This window comes from Bos taurus, chromosome 5, assembly GCF_002263795.3.
Source record: "Bos taurus isolate L1 Dominette 01449 registration number 42190680 breed Hereford chromosome 5, ARS-UCD2.0, whole genome shotgun sequence".
Taxonomy (NCBI): Eukaryota; Metazoa; Chordata; class Mammalia; order Artiodactyla; family Bovidae; genus Bos; species Bos taurus.
Window position 1 is genome coordinate 67,829,862 of NC_037332.1, and position 17,027 is coordinate 67,846,888.

The 17,027-nt window shown below is 42.7% G+C and overlaps 1 protein-coding gene across 1 annotated transcript in view; it reads left to right on the forward strand.

Moving 5' to 3' along the window:
* The first annotated feature begins 2,109 nt into the window (after positions 1 to 2,109).
* Positions 2,110 to 17,027, forward strand: part of LOC132345309 (craniofacial development protein 2-like) — a 33,163-nt gene continuing 18,245 nt past the window's right edge. The window contains exon 1 of the mRNA XM_059886977.1: positions 2,110 to 4,047. The gene's annotated coding sequence lies outside the window, so the exon portion shown is untranslated. The remainder of the gene's footprint in view (positions 4,048 to 17,027) is intronic.

The window sequence follows — 17,027 nt, forward strand, 5'->3', positions numbered from 1 at the left end:
TTTGTATTTACCAGAGACAGAGGGCTGGGGGTTTGACAGAAAGGGGAATTGATGAAGACAATCAAAAAGTACAAACTTCCAGACTTCCAGTTATAACAGAAATAAGTACTAGAGATGTAATGTGTGTGTGTGTGTGTGCTTAATTAGTCAGTTCTGGCCGACTCTTTGCGACCCCATGGACTGTAGCCCACCAGGCTCCTCTGTCCATGGGATTCTCCAGGCAAGAATACTGGAGTGGGTTGCCATTTCCTTCTCCAGGGGATCTTCCTGACCCAGGGACTGAACTCCGGTCTCCTGCATTGCAGGCAGATTCTTTACCATCTGAGCCACCAGGAAAGTCCAGGGATGAGATGTATAACATAAATATAGTTAACACTGCTGGGTGTTTTATATGAAAGTTGTTAAGAGATTAGTAAATCCTGAGTTCTCATCACAGGGAAAATTTTTTTTTCTAGTACTTGAATTTTGGTTCTGTATGAGATGACAGATGTTCACTAAACATATTGTGATCATTTCATGATCTATGTATGTAAATTGTTAGGCTGTACATCTTGAACTTATACAGTTCTGTATGTCAGCTATATCTCAATAAAACTGGAAGAAGGCTATAAAACAAAACAGGCAGGGACCAGATGCTAACTCATATGCCCAAAACTCCCTCTGCCACCAGCTCCACTGGGAGAATTTCTTGAGATAGTCTTGGAGTTTTTGTAACGTGTGCCAATGCAGCCTTTTATACATAGCAACACTGACTCAGGCAGGCTGAAATAAATATATCTATGATGATTAATTCACTTTTTAGGAACCGTGAATTTGTGCATTACTATAAATAGAGGAATATTTTAGTGCATAAGAAAACTGAGGGGACATTTTATAAGTCATCATAATAAGAATGGGCTTCCCTGGTAGCTCAGCTGGTAAAGAATCCTGCAATGCAGGAGACCCAGGTTCGATTCCTGGGTCAGGAAGATCCCCTGGAGAAGGGAATGGCATCCCACTCCACTATTCTTGCCTGGAGAATTCCATGGACAAAGGAGCTTGGCAGGCTACAGTCCATGGGGTTGCAAAGAATCAGACACAACCAAGCAACTTTCACTCACTAATGAGCATGACATTCCAGTGAAATATATAAACACCACCTGGAATATGAATAAAAATTGTCAATAACCATTGGGATAAAATTAAAGATTTAAAAACATTATTAGCTTCACTTCGATGAAATGTTGATTCATGTTACTCTGAAGAGTTTTATTCACAGAAAGTTAAAAATGAAGGAAGGACTTTCCTGGTGGTCCAGACGTTGGGACTCTGCACTTTCCCTGCAGGGGGGTTTTGGTCCCTAGTCAGGGCAGTTCTGCATGTGGATGGGGAGGACAAACTCCAAACATTTCCCGGGGAAGAGTCCTTTTCATACAGAGGGCTCAGTGGATTGCACTATCACAATGATTAGAGAGACTAGTGGGTAGGAGCAGAGGCCTGGGAGCTAGGAGAACCAGATTGGCCTTAGGATTCCCATCTGTAGAATAGGAAGAATAATAGTCCCTATCATGTGAGGCTCTCATGCAGATAACATTAAGGTGAAAAGGACTAAACTGGATGTCCAAGAAATGATTGATACATGATAGGATGACTCAAGCATAAGACTGTCGGCTACTTCTGCTAGCTTTTATTTATTTATCTATTATTATTTTTTTTAATGGGAAAGCCAAGGAAAAGACCCTGGTGCTGGGAAAGATTGAGAGCAGGAGAAGAGGGTGACAGAATGAGATGGTGAGATGGCATCATTGACTCAATGGACAGGAATTTGAGCAAACTTAAGAAGATAGAGAAGGACAGGGAAGCCTGGTGTGCTGCAGTCCGTGGGGTCACAAAGAGCCGGACAAAACTGAGTGACTAAACAACTCATTTTAGTTAAGTGTGTGGTTTAAACACAGAAAAGACAACCACAATTGGAATTTTGCTGACAATATAGTAGTCTTAGCATAAGTTGAACAAGCATAATTTTTTTAAAAAATCTCTGAAACAATCACTCCATCTGAACAAAGGAAATAGACTTGGTTCACAAAGGGAGGGAGCTTTCCTTCACCTTTACAAGGTTGTGGGCTTAGTTATATTTAGTTATTATTATGATGGACAGCAAACATGAGGCTGGGGCAGTGCCTGTTTTTAACACCCAGTGTTTTCCAAGAGCATTTTGATTCTGGGTTGCTCCCCCAAAAAAGCAAGTAACAAGCTTGCCCACAAACCCAGATAAAAAGCAAGAGCCTGCAGCATTATCACACATCTGGTGACCAGACAAGTTCCCTGAATCTAGCTGGGATGGAAGTTCCTCAAGAGCAGAAACTTGTATTAGACACTCTGTAACCCTAGAACAGGGTCGGATATGGGTTGGATGCTTCACATATGGTAATTAACCAGAGAAAGAAACATGAAGCACTGCACTGATTGAGAACAGTGACCCCCGCTCCCGCCCCCAGCTTGATGTGGCACAGTGTGGTTTTGGTGTTTAAAAAATCACTCTCAGGGAGTGGTGGAACTTTCATTCGTTACTCCTAGGAGTATAAACAAGGACTGCTTTTCTGGAAAAGCAATTTGGCTGTGTGTAAGGAGAGCCTTAAGGCTGTAAACACAAAGATACTCATGGCAACATTATTCATATTTTAAAATAAGCAAGAAACTAAATGTCTAATGAAGAGAACCAGGAGGCCTAGTACTTTAGCTCCACTGGAAGCACTATTGTGCTGCTGATTATTAAAGATATGTTTCCTCTCTTACACCTCTTGATATTGAATTTCTGTAACGTCCTGGGCACTGTTCTGGACTATTGGGATATAACAAAGGGGAAAAAACATGCAAAGAAGTTATTCTGCTGGGTTATACATTTTGGGGGCTTCCCTAGTGGCTCAATGGTAAAGACTTCACCTGTCAATGCAGGAGACATGGGTTTGACCCCTGGGTTGGGAAGATGGGAATGACAACCTACTCCAGTAATTTTGCCTGGAGAAACCCATGGACAGAGGAGCCTGGCTGGCTACAGTTCATGGGGTCACAAAGAGTGGAACAAGACCGAGGGACTATGCAACAACAACAGTACATTTTAGGAGGAGAGAGGAGACAGCCTGAGACGGAGAAAATAGGGCAAGTTATAAGGCTGTCAGGGCTATACAAACAAAAGAATAAGGTAAGGGGTAGGGGTGTCTGAACAGGCTTCTGTGTAAAATACAATGGCAGTATAAGTCTCATTCTTTGGCAAACTCTGAAGTGTCGATGGAAGCCAGGCAGTTATCTGGCGGACTACATAATAAGACGGAAAATGCTAGTATTAAGTGAAAAGCTGGGTGCAAAACTATGCATTGTGTGTGGGGGGGAGGGGAAAGCTGAAAAGAAGTAATCAGTTCAGTTCAGTCCCTCAGTCCTGTCTGACTCTTTGTGACCCCATGAACCGCAGCACTCCAGGCCTCCCTGTCCATCACCAACTTCTGGAGTTTACTCAAACTCATGTCCATTGAGTCGGTGATGCCATCCAACCATCTCATCCTCTGTCGTCCCCTTCTCCTCCCGCCTTCAATCTTTCCAAGCATCAGGGTCTTTTCAAATCAGTCAGTTCTTCGCATCAGGTGGCCAAAGTATTGGAGTTTCAGCTTCAGCATCAGTCCTTCCAATGAATATTCAGGACTGATTTCCTTTAGGATGGACTGGTTGGATCTTCTTGCAGTCCAAGGGACTCTCAAGAGTCTTCAGAAGAAGTAATAAACGCAGCAAAAGCAGTTTGAAGGGGAAGATTTTGGATGATGCTTTTTCTTCTTCCCATTTTGCATTTTCTTAATCATCTTTGGCTAGCGTATTTTAATGTTATAACAAAAAACTACGTCTTGAAAGAGGTCTCTCCGGCGGCGGCCGGCAGGGGGCGCGCGGCCCCCGCTCGGCGTCGCTCGGCCTCGAGTTCCCACAGGGCCCCGGGCGCCATGGGCTGCGCCAAGAGCAAGGAGGGGCGGGCGGCCGAGCGGAAGGCCAAACGCAAGAGTGACCGGGGCGGTCGCACGGCAGGTACGACCGAGGGCGGAGGCGCGGCCCCGGGACCCTCCAGACGGCTGGCGCTGGCCCGCTGTGGTTGGGGCCCCACGCTCCAGGCTCCTCAACCGGGCCGCCTTTGGCCGTCGTCGCGGGCCTGACGGGTGCCAAGCTGGAGAATCCAAAAACGGGCGAGGCCTGTCCGGCTGCGGGCGCCGGCGATGCCCCGCGGCGGAGAGAGGCCACCCCACCCCCCGACTCCACACACCCGTTCACCGAGAGACTCAGAGGTGGCGGCTGGCGGAGGGCCGCCCGGCTTGTAGCTTTCAAGGGGGTTGGAGGCAGGTGCCGGCAGACCGGACCTGCGAAGAGCGTTCAGAGTCCACCTTATGGAGAATTACTGGCCTTTTTTTTTTTTTTTTTTGGCTCGCGGGGTGTGGAAGGTGCACCCTTGTTACAAGCACCGCGTTCCCAAAGAAGGAGAAGGGAAGGAACCAAGCCACTTACTGCTGCTGCTGCTAAGTCGCCTCAGTCGTGTCCGACTCTGTGCGACCCCATAGACGGCAGCCCACCAGGCTCCCCCGTCCCTGGGATTCTCCAGGCAAGAACACTGGAGTGGGTTGCCATTTCCTTCTCCAGTGCATGAAAATGAAAATTGAAAGTGAAGTCGCTCAGTCCTGTCCGACTCCTAGCGACTACCCCGGGGTAATTACCCTCCCCTCGCAGGGTTTCCCTTGTAGCTCAGTCGGTAAAGAATCTACCTGCAGTGCAGGAGCCCTGGTTTCGATCCCTGGGTTGGGAAGATCCCCTGGAGAAGGAAATGGCAACCCACTCCAGTGTCCTTTCCTGGAAAATCTCATGGACAGAGGAGCCTGGTGGGCTGCAGTCCATGGGGTCACAAAGAGTCGGGCACTACTGAGCGACTAACACTTCCTTACTTACTCAGGAATCCAGGACCCTGGGCTGAGAGTGACAGACTCAAAGCGCCAGAGGCGGTTTTACACCGGTTTTATCTGGAGATTCTGATTGGGTAGGTCTTGTGTGAGGCGCCGCCATGTACCCTCAGGCCCCCACACCCTCTTGCCATCTATCCCCAATCTTATCAGACAGATCTTGCCCCTACTCCCGTGAATCTTCACGTTTCTGACGCACTTTATCCTTCAGCACGTTTCTGACGCACCCCACTGTATCCTTTCAATTACTCTTTGAGGTGAGAAAGATTCTTGTATTTCCTCGGCTTTGCAGGTAATGGCCATAGTGGCTAACAGTTACTAAGCACTGTTCAAACACTTGACGTGGACAATCTTATTTTACAGATACAGAAACTGAGGCACCTAGAGGTTACAAAACCCGCCCAAAGATCCGCAGCTGATAAGTGGTAGAATATGGGCGGGGTGGAACATGGCTGAGGCAATTTGATTCCAAAGCCCAGGTCTTCACCATTGTACTCCACCTCTCACCTCTGATTTTCGCAAGTGTAAAAAGTGAGACCCACAAAAGTAACTTGCCCGATTTAAAAAAAAAAAGAAGTGTGTTGTGTTGTTTTTTTTTTTTTTAAACCAAGGTGTAGTTGATTTACAATGTTGTGTGAATTGTAACCTGCCCAGCTGATGGAGTTGGTAAATGCTGTAGGGTCTGCCTCTTTCAGAGACTTAAAATTTAGTTAGGGCAGCATATGGTGAAGGTCTAAGAGGAATGTTAGAAACAGCCAAGTGGGGAAGGCAACTCCCTTGGAAATAAGGATTTTGCAGGGGTATCTCAAAGATGTCTTGCTCTGGGAGTAGCTGATAAGACCAGCCTGGAAGTGGTAAAGACTTGAAATGGGGGAAGGGAAGAATGAGAGAAAGTGGGGTGGGGGAGTTGCTGCTCAAGGTCACACAGGTCAGGGTTAGGGTTAGTGTTAGGTTTAGGTGAAGGAGTTTGAGTCTGCGTGTCCCAAATTTGCCTTCCGTGTACCAGTTTCAGAATTTTTTCCCATATTCATGTACTATGATCTATTTTTCTTTAATTATGTCACCTTCTGAAATGCTTTATAATTGAAATATACTGTATGTACAGAAAAGTGCAATTATTTTTGCAAACTGAACGACCCTATCCAGCCAGCACCCAGCTAAAGAAACAAGCTTTCCAATACCTCAGAAACCCCCTCATGCCTCTTACTGTCACACCACCACACCAAGGGCAACCACTTTGCTGATTTCTTCTTTTTTTTTTTTTGCCCCACCTCAAGGCTTGAGGGATCTTAGTTCTGCCACCAGAGATTAAAGCCAGACTGTCAGCAGTGGAAGCATGGAGTCCTAACCACTGGACTGCCAGAGAATTCCCTTTGCTTATTTCTAATAGCATAAAAATGTCACCTTTGCATTTACTTTTCAAAATAAGTTTAGCATTTTTTAAGCATTAATCTATAGAAGCACTGCTTTGTTCTACACATTTTTCTATCAGGGAAGCCCACATTTTTCTATACACATACATATATGCATCCTGTTGAACTTTAATAAAAATGTTCTTCCATGTATCACCTGTAAACATTCTAGAAGTTACCTTTCTCTTTTTTTTTGAAGTTACCTTTCTTGAGTCTCACCAGTGATCTGCAAATTTAGTGAAATGTTAGATCATATGTTCTTGAAGTTCCCTTCCACTATAAAATTATACGGCTAGGTTTCAAGAAACTAATTTCTTAAATGAGCAGCCAGAATCTAAAGTGAAGCGTCTCACAGTCATGAGTTGCCCAAGTCGTAATGATGAAGAATGTCTGGGTTGGATGACTCTTCAAGCAGACATCTATTTCTTATCAGGCACTAGGGACACCAGAGTAAATAAGGCATGATCTCAGCCCTTGAACCTGCAGTCTAGTGCAGAGGAGTAATGTAGAAAAATGCTGTATCATCATGTGTAATCATAAAAGTGGACGGGTACAAGATACTTCAGAAAGATGGTGGAAAGACTTAACTTCTGGGAGCTTAAATTTTAATCTGTATTTCTGCCATGACACATAGTCCATTCTATTTTAGTTAACTTGTAAACATTTCTTTTCCCTGCTGGATATTTGAGGATCGGAAAGATATCTTGTTCATTATTCCATTTCCCACAGTCCTTGGCATTGCAACTTAAAGATAGCTGGGAGTCAGTAAATGTGTCCATACGGCAAAGGGCAATTTTTTTAAGGATTTATTTATTTATTTTTGGTGGGGTGGGGGTGAGGGGCCATGCTGGGTCTTCACTGTTGCGTGGACTTTTCTTTAATTGCGGTGAGCCCTGGTTACTCTCTAGTTGGGATGCGCAGGCTTCTCATTGCCGTGGCTTCTCTTATTGCGTAGCATGGGCTCTAGGGTGCTGCAGACTTCAGCAGTTGCAGCTCGTGGGCCCTGGAGCACAGCCTCTATAGTTGTGGCACATGGATTTATTTGCTCCTCGGCATTTGGTATCTTCCAGGATCAGGGATCAATACCGTGTCTCCTGCATTGGCAGGCAGGTTCTTTACCACATGGCCACCAAGGAAGCCCAAAGGAAATTTTTTTTTTTAGTGAGGAATTTTTCATAAGCTGGTGTTACTAATGCTGACCAGCTTCTTCAGAGAGGTATGGAGACAGAGTTTCTGTGGTCCTAAGACCACCTGCGAGAGAATTAAGCATGTAAGAATTAGTTACTTGAGGCAGTGTTTCTCCAAGTGTTATCCTATCACCACCTGTGAGAGAATTAATACACTAAGGGATGTGGAGATTAAAAGCTCCTTTTCCTGGTCTCCACCCTGGGCCTGCTAAATCAGTCTCAGGGTATTGGGCCAGGAATCGTCACTTTTGGAGGCTTGATTCTGTTAGAACCAAGGTCTGAGAATGCAGTAGTGAGGTGTCCGGGCCAGAGTCAGACTGTCTTTTCCTGAAATAGGCTCTTGTCCTCGGCATTGGGGCTAGATGTGGGTGAAGGCAGCCTCTGCAGATCACTGAGGCTGATAGAATGAGTCAGAAGGAGGAAGAGAAAACTGAAAGCTGTGAGCCAAAGATCATCTTGGCTGACATGCTAGGAATCTGCAATTAGAGGCTAATGTTGCCTTGTTTACTAGATAATTGAAGAGAAAACTTGTTTTTCACCTACATTAGCCAGAGAATTTTTTTAAATTTATTTATTTTTTGGCCGTGCCTCGAAGCATGTGTGGTTCTAGTTCCTGAACCGGGGGTTGAACCTGTGCCCCCTAATAGGAAGCACAGAGTCTTAACCACTGGACCACCTGAAAAGTCCCAGCCAGATAATTTAAATAAAATCTTTGCCCATTATTTGGATCTTGCTACACGGTGGCTTTCTCTAGTTGTGGTGAGCAGGGACTACTCTTGGTTGCAGTGTGGGGCTTCTCGTAGCGGTGGCTTCTCTTGATGCAGAGGACAGACTCTAGGTGCACAGGCTTCGGAAGTTGTGGCTCCTGGGCTCTAGAGCACAGGCTCAGTAATTGTGGTGCAGGGGCTTAGTGGGTCCGAGACATGTGACATGTTCCCAGACCAGGGATTGAACCCGTGTCCCCTACATTGACAGGTGGATTCTTAACCACTGTACCACCAGGGAAGTCATGGATTAAGTTCTTGAACGAAAGCCTTAATCTGTATGTCCCCACCTTGTTAACCTTCATAGAACATCTCTGAGTATTTCATGGATGTTCCTTATATCTTGGTTTTCAGTTCTATAGCTTAGAGAAACTAGACCACATGTGTACAGCTGTAAATCACCATCAAAATCACCCTTTGTTTTTAGAAATGAACACTTTGTTACCTATTGGATCAAGTGATAGTTCAGTGGGTTACAGCTTTCGAGTGTGTTGAAGCTTCCATATGGGTGTGCTACCAACTGTTGATCAATATGTAACAATTATTTTTTGCTACAGTTCAGTGTGTGTGTGTGCCCGTGTGTGTGCACCCATGTGTGTGTAGGGTGTATACAGACCAATACACTTCAGATGTCAAGTGTCTGTTAGATGAAAAGCTGAACTGAGCAGGTGGTGGGAAGTGGTATAGATGGAGAAATAACTTATTATGAGAAGAATTAAAAGGCCAGGTTGAGAGGTTTAAGACCCAAATATCTATAGGGACAGCAAGTAATACAAATGAATGAAGCAGGCAGGTGGTAAACAATAAGGAGCGGTGGGGACTGCAGCGGACTGAGGGGAGAATGCTCTAAGGGGGGCAGCATCTACTCAGGTCCCCTTCCATTGGGTGCAAAGATGAGAATAGTGTTGCCAGAACTTCTGACTTCTCAAAAGAAACTAGAAATCCATATTTATTATTTTTGTGACTTCCAGTTTGTAAATGTCAGCAATAATTCAGTTAAATAAACAGTTATTTAAATAAAACAAAAACAGTTAAATAAGGGCCAAACAAGATATGGTTGTATGATTGCAGGTAATTATGGCCCATGAATGTGTAAAATAATGTCAAGTTGGCACACGTTGAAAGAAAAATGTGCCTTTTGAATACATGAAAAGGTGTGGCCAGGGCAGAAAATAACTTCTTAGAATACAATGCAGAGAAATGACTGAGCCATGTAATGACTGTTATCAAAATATGATCTTCAACAAGTTAAAAACACAAATAAGATATAAAAATATATCGAACGCATCAATTAATGAGGGAATCAATAAGGTAGCAAAGCTGATTTAAAGGCGAATTCAAGGAATAGAGACCTACATAATCAAAGAATTGCTGAATGGATTTTGCTAATGATTACAAAACTGATTCATGTCCTACAGTTCAATAAACTGGTCAATAAAACTGTAACCTTTGGTATTATTGGACAGAAATGTACAAGTTAATATGAAACGTCTATGTCTGGACTCTAATAAACAGTAAATTGTACAGGTCCATTCTCTTAGACTGTTAAATGAGCCTTGAGTAGGTTTTTTAAACAATGCCTCAGGATGACATTGAAAAAACACTGTCATCCCTTCATTTATCTCCAAGTTTTGGATACTTTTTCTGAAGATCTTGATATTATACCTTATTTATGACTACCTTGAAATTATTGTTCACTTATTTAGTAGTATTTTAAGCCAGTTTCAGTTCAGTTGCTCAGTCGTGTCTGACTCCTTGTAACCCCATGGTGTGCAGCACGCCAGGGCTCCCTGTTATCACCAACTCCCAGACTCTACCCAAACTCATGTCCGCTGAGTCGGTGATGCCATACAACCATCTCATCCTCTGTTGTCCCCTTCTCCTCGCACATTCAATCTTTCCCAGCATCAGGGTCTTTTCAAATGAGTCAGTTCTTCACATCAGGTGGGCAAAGTATTGGAGTTTCAGTTTCAACATCAGTCCTTCCAATGAACACCCAGGACTGATTTCCTTTAGGATGGACTGGCTGGATCTCCTTGCAGTCCAAGGGACTCTCAAGAGTCTTCTCCAACATCACAGTTCAAAAGCATCAATTCTTCGATGTTCAGCTTTCTTTATAGTCCAACTCTCACATCCATAAATGACTACTGGAAAAACCATAGCCTTGACTAGATGGACCTTTGTTGGCAGAGTAATGTCTCTGCCTTTTAATATGCTGTCTAGGTTGGTCATAACTTTCCTTCCAAGGAGTAAGCGTCTTTTAATTTCATGGCTGCAGTCACCATCTGCAGTGATTTTGGAACCCAAAAAAACAAAGTCAGCCACTGTTTCCACTGTTGCCCCATCTATTTGCCATGAAGTGATGGTACCAGACGCCATGATCTTAGTTTTCTGAATGTTGAGCTTTAAGCCAACTTTTTCACTCTCCACTTTCATCATGAGGCTCTTTAGTTCTTCACTTTCTGCCATAAGGGTGGTGTCATCTGCATATCTGAGGTTATTGATATTTCTCCCGGAAATCTTGATTCCAGCTTGTGCTTCTTCCAGCCCAGAGCTTCTCATGATGTACTCTGCATATGTTAAATAAGCAGGGTGACAATATACAGCCTTGACATACTCCTTTTCCTATTTGGAACCAGTCTGTTCTAAATAGGAACAGTCCAATTCTAACTGTTGCTTCCTGACCTGCATACAGGTTTCTCAAGAGGCAGGTCAGGTGGTCTGGTATTCCCATCTCTTTCAGAATTTTCCACAATTTATTGTGATCCACACAGTCAAAGGCTTTGGCATAGTCAATAAAGCAGAAATAGACGTTTTTCTGGAACTCTCTTGCTTTTTCAGTGATCCAGTGAATGTTGGCAATTTGATCTCTGGTTCCTCTGCCTTTTCTAAAAACAGCTGGAACATCAGTAAGTTCACGGTTCACGTATTGTTGAAGCCTGGCTTGGAGAATTTTGAGCATCACTTTACTAGTGTGTGAGATGAGTGCAATTGTGCAGTAGTTTGAACATTCTTTGGCATTGCCTTTCTTTGGGATTGGAATGAAAACTGACCTTTTCCAGTCCTGTGGCTGCTGCTGAGTTTTCCAAATTTGCTGGCATATCACAGCATCATCTTTTAGGATTTGAAATAGCTCAACTGGAATTCCATCACCTCCACTAGCTTTGTTTGTAGTGATGCTTCCTAAGGCCCACTTGACCTCACATTCCAGGATGTCTGGCTCTAGGTGAGTGATCACACCATCGTGATCATGTGGTCGTGAAGACCTTTTTTGTACAGTTCTTCTGTGTATTCTTGCCACTTCTTAATATCTTCTGCTTCTGTCAGGTCCATACCATTTCTGTCCTTTATTGAGCCCATCTTTGCATGAAATGTTCCCTTGGTAGCTCTAATTTTCTTGAAGAGATCTCTAGTCTTTCCCATTCTATTGTTTTCATCTATTTCTTTGCACTTCTTATCAAATTGTGCTGCCCTAATTCCACTACTTTTTCAAGTGTGTCCAGCACCCTGAAGAGGTGTAGCCACTGTAAGCATATTGAAGGCTTCACCGCCGCCCCCCCCCCCATCCAGTTAATAATTGTTTCATTAAGTGCTTTATCACAAAGATCTGTTTTGAGGTGGGCACAGCACTGTTGGTCATCACGTTTGTTCATCATGTTTGTTTTAGGTTTACAGAAGTAATCTTACCTAACTAAGCAAGAGCTAGATTTTTTTTTTTTTTGGCCTTTTATGTATGCAGTGAGATCAAGGAAGAAGGTGGGGGTAGAAGGAACTGAAACTCAACAAGCAGCTCTCCACCCCTGAGGCAGGCTTGTCAGAAATATAATACTGGGCTAAACAGTCATGGTGTTGGCGGAGCAGGAAGCATGGTTTGTTTCCTTGTACCCATCTGCAGCAAGCAGGGCTCTGTGGTATCTTCCAGGGTGTGGTTTTTATCTGCTGGACTGGTAATTCTCAGGATTTGGCTAGGCTGATCTGGCTGGGAGAGAGGGAATTCCAGGTCAAAGCAGAATGTAAGGGAAACTGAACTGGGATTTGGCCTTCAGTCAAGCACAGGGACTAAGCTAAGAGGCAGCTGAACGTAGGGACAAGCAGGAGGGAAGCATGAGCAGGTGTGTGTCTGGCGGCTTGTTTTAGGGTACAGCTGTTGGGACAGGCTTGCTAAGTAGTGTTAATCGTATTTATTCAAACAACAGCAGCAAAACAAAACCCAGTCAACTTCTCTGGCTATCGGTGTGAGCAGAGGAGTATGGGAGGGGGAGGTGGTAGATTTTAAAGGAATTTGCGTGTGAGATCTTTTCATTCTTTGGCTGCTCTGGGTCTTCATTGCTATTGTGTGGGCTTTTGTTAGTTGCAGCGCAAGGGCTCTCTTAGTTCCCCTGACTGGGGATCGAACCCACATCCCCTGCACTGAAAGGCAGATTCTTAACCACTTGACCACCAGGGAAGTCTTTTTCTTTTTGCATGGGCACTGATTAATGGTCATTCATACTGGATAAGGTCAATGCTGAAACTCCAGGTGAATATTTTTTTTAAGAGCTAAGAAGTTTTGACAGGTTTAGGACTCTTTTAAAGCCCTCCTGTCTTGCATTTGACCGAGTTTTGTTTTTCTGTTCCTTGACCTTGACAGTCACCTTCACTTATTTTATTCTTGAATGTTTGATTTCTTCTGCCTTCGTTCTTCTCTTTTTTGGGCAAACTCTCCTTACCCATCAAGACCAAGTCTCCTTACCCATCAAGACCAAACTCTCCTTACCCATCAAGACCAAGTGACAGTTTTGTGATTCCCCAAATAGAGTTAGTATTGCCTTTTGTGAACACCCGGCCCCTTCGCATTTCTGTCATAGGATATATCGTGTATTGTGTACTATATTCTACTAGACTGAGTTCTCAGGGCAAGGCTGTCTGGTTCAGAGTTAAATTTCCTGTTTGGGATAGTGCATGGCACATAGAGTCGGTGCTCAGTAAGTGTTTGAATAAAGTGAGCCAAGTTTTCTTCTCCTATCTAATTCCCTCCCCCCCCGCCCCCCGACCTTTGATCAATTCAAGAATCACTTTCCCCCCGTGGAAACCTCCTTTATCTAGTTCTCTTGCTTCTGACTCTTTGAAATCTTAGACAAATGAGACAGCTCAGACAGGTATAACTGCCCTTGTCATGAGGGAGGAGTGGTGTTTCCAGCATTCCATATGGGATATTGTAGTTCCAAATAGTATAGTTTTTTGAAAGAGAGGGTAACTCCTAAGGTGGGCTTCCCTGGTGGCTCAGATGGTAAAGAATCTGCCTGTAATGTGGGAGACCTGGGTTCGATCTCTGGATTGGGAAGATACCCTGGGGAAGGGAATGGCAGCGAACTCCAGTATTCTTGCCTGGAGAATTCCAAGGACAGAGGAGCCTGGTGGGCTGTAGTCCATCAGGGTCACAAAGAGTTGGAAATGAGTGAGCAACTCATACACACAGCTCCTAAGGTAATCTTGTAAATTGGGTTGTATCTACTCACTCAACACCTACTAACCATCTTCTAGATATTAGGCATTATTGTCAGGGCTGGGAATATGAGCCAATGTGCACTTCTGAGGTTGTTTTCTGAAGTGATGTATAATGTCTGAGACTTTTTATGAAAAGTAGTGATATTTGTGAATGCTCATTTTGAACCAGGCACTGTGCTGAGTGCTTTACATGTACTAACTCATTCAGTTATTGCACCAACCAAATGAAGAAAATGGGCACAGAGAGGTACACAGGGCATATGACCAGTAGGCAGTGGAGCCAGGGAGGAAGCTGGTGCTCTCTCGCCTCACTCAACAGATTGATGAGCCAGATTTAACCTAATAAGAATCTCCATCGCTCACCCCCTCATAAGAGTTGAAAGTAAAATATTTTGTTCCCATGAAAACAAGCAGTTGAATTAAAATAAAACTTTCTGGAGGATTGCCAGTACCTGGAAGGGGAAGAGGAGCATATTCAGGACAGTTTAACCTTATGTTTAAGGACAGGTAGACTAAAAATGAGTCATAGAAATCTTGAATACGATAAAAAATGTCCTGCTTAGGTGGTGAATGCTGAATGCTTGTGAGCTCACTGATCCTGCCTACAAAGCAGAGTAGAATCCCTTCGTCACTTCACGTCCATAAGATCAGTCGGGTCCCTGGAATGTATACTTGAATTGGAAGATCCTGGTAAATAACACTTAGCTTCTAAGGTTGATCTCAGTATAGAACCATCATTACAGAGAGCTCTTGTTATATTTGATGGGTATTTATTTAGACTGTGGCTCCACAAATCACTTGATGGAGAGTGGAAAGAGAATCAGAGCTGAGAGGAGTTCTAGTTCTGTTTTACCATCAATGATCTGTGTGATTTGAGACAAGTTCCATGGCACTTCTGGGCCTTGATTTCCTCATTTGCAAAATAAAGTGAATGGATAAACCTTAAATCCTTTCCAGCTCTCAAAATTCTGAGGATCTGTCTCCTAGAAAAAAAGGTAGGGACGTCCTTGGTGGTCCAGTTGTTAGGACTCCATACTTCTACTGCGGAGGGCCCAGGTCCAGTACCTGGTGGGGGAACTAAGATCCCACAAGCCTTGCAGCGTGGCCAAAAAAAAAGTGAATGCATAGAACATGTAATAATTTCATACAAAAATACCTAGCATTTTATAGGATTCCACAATATACAAGGTAATTTCACATCTATTATCTCAGACATGTCTGTTTTCCTGTCTTGGCTCCGGGAATGCATGCCTGAATAACTACTAAGATTTTAACCCGTTCACTTCATTTTATGTGAACAAGTCAGCAGCTCCTGAGATAGCAGGAAAGAACTTGCTTTAAAGTAATAACTGTATTAAAATCCAACTGTATAAAATCCAACATAATGTCTTAATTGCATTTGGAAAAGATTTGAGTAGAGGGATTTGCATAAGTTCAAGTACATTTCTGGAAGCAGTTCTCTGAAAGGAATGATCCTTTAATTCATGTCCCTGTTCTGTGCATATGATCTCTCTTGCAGTCTTGTTTTCTTTTTTTGTAATGACAACTACTTAGTAAATGAATATATCTTTTGGGATATCTTTTAAAATTTTATTAAAAAATTAATCTATAAGTAAAATTGACATTTTGCTTGTCAGTTTTATAGGTTTTTAAAATATATATATTTATTTATTTATTTGGCTTCTTTGATCTTCCTTGTAGCATGCCAGATCTTTAGTTCTGGTAGCGAACTCTTAGTTGTGGCATGTGGGATCTAATTTGCTGTCATATCCAAGAAACTATCCAAGGTCACAAATATTTAGTTCTATTTTTTTTTCTAAGAATTTTATAGTTTTTATTCTTTCATTTAGTTCCATGATGTATTTTGAGTTAATTGTTCACAGATAGCACAATACTATATGTAGAAAATCCTTAGGAATACAGATACATACATATACCTCTATTAGAATGAATGAGAAAATTCAGCAAATTATAAGGTTAATATACAAAAATCAATTATATTTCTGTACACTAGCAATGAGCAATCTGAAAATTAAATTAGGCAAGCATTTTCATTAACAGTAGCATAAAAAAGAACAAAATACTTTGCATATGGTATGAGGAAGGGGTCCAAATTAATTCTTTTGTAGGTAGATATACAATTGCCAACCGTTTGTTGAAAAGACTATTTTTGCCCTTTGAGTTGTCTTGACACCCTTGTCAAAAATCAACATACTGGTTTGTTTCTGGAGTCTCAATTCTGTCTGTTGTCTGTGCATATGCTGGTACTGCACTGTCTTGATTACTGTTGATTTGTAGTGAGTTGGAAAATTAAGAAGTGTGAGTCCTACTTTGTTCCTGTTTTTCCAGGTTTTGGCAATTCTGAGTCCTTTGCATTTCCATGTGAATTTTAGGATCAGCTTATCAATTTATGCAAAAAGACAGCCTAGGATTTTGAAAGGGATTGTATTGAATCTGTAGATTAATTTGGAAAATACTACCATCTTAACAATATTATGTCTTCCAGTCAATGAATTTGAGATGTCTTTCCATTTATTTAGTTCTTTCTTTCAATAATGTTCTGTAGTTTTCAATGTATAGGTCTTGTACTGCTTCCGTTAAACCTTTTCCTAAGTATTTTGTTCTTTTTTTATGCTAGTGTTAATGAAAATGCTTGCCTAATTTAATTTGCAGATTGCTCATTGCTAATGTACAGAAATATAATTGATTTTTGTATATTAACCTTATAATTTGCTGAATTTTCTCATTCATTCTAATAGAGGTGTATGTATGTATCTGTATTCCTAAGGATTTTCTACATATAGTATTGTGCTATCTGTGAACACTTAGTCTTATTACTTCCTTTCAAATTTGGATAACTTTACTTTTATTTACTGCCTAATTGTCCTAGCTAAAACCTCCAGTTCAATGTTGAATAGAAGTGGCAAGAGCAGACATCTTTAACTTGTTCCTGATCTTAGGGGGAAAGCATTCAGTCTTTCACCATTAAGTATGAAGGTAGCTGTGAATTTTTCATAGTAGACTTTATCAGGTTAGTAGTGCTAAGTCGCTTCAGTCATGTCCGACTCTTTGCGACCCTATGGACTGTGGCCCACCAGGCTCCTCTGTCCAAGGAATTCTCCAGGCAAGAATACTAGAGTGGGTTGCCATTTCCTTCTCCAATCAGGTTAGTAGCTGCTAAGTCACTTCAGTCGTGTCTGACTCTGTGGACCC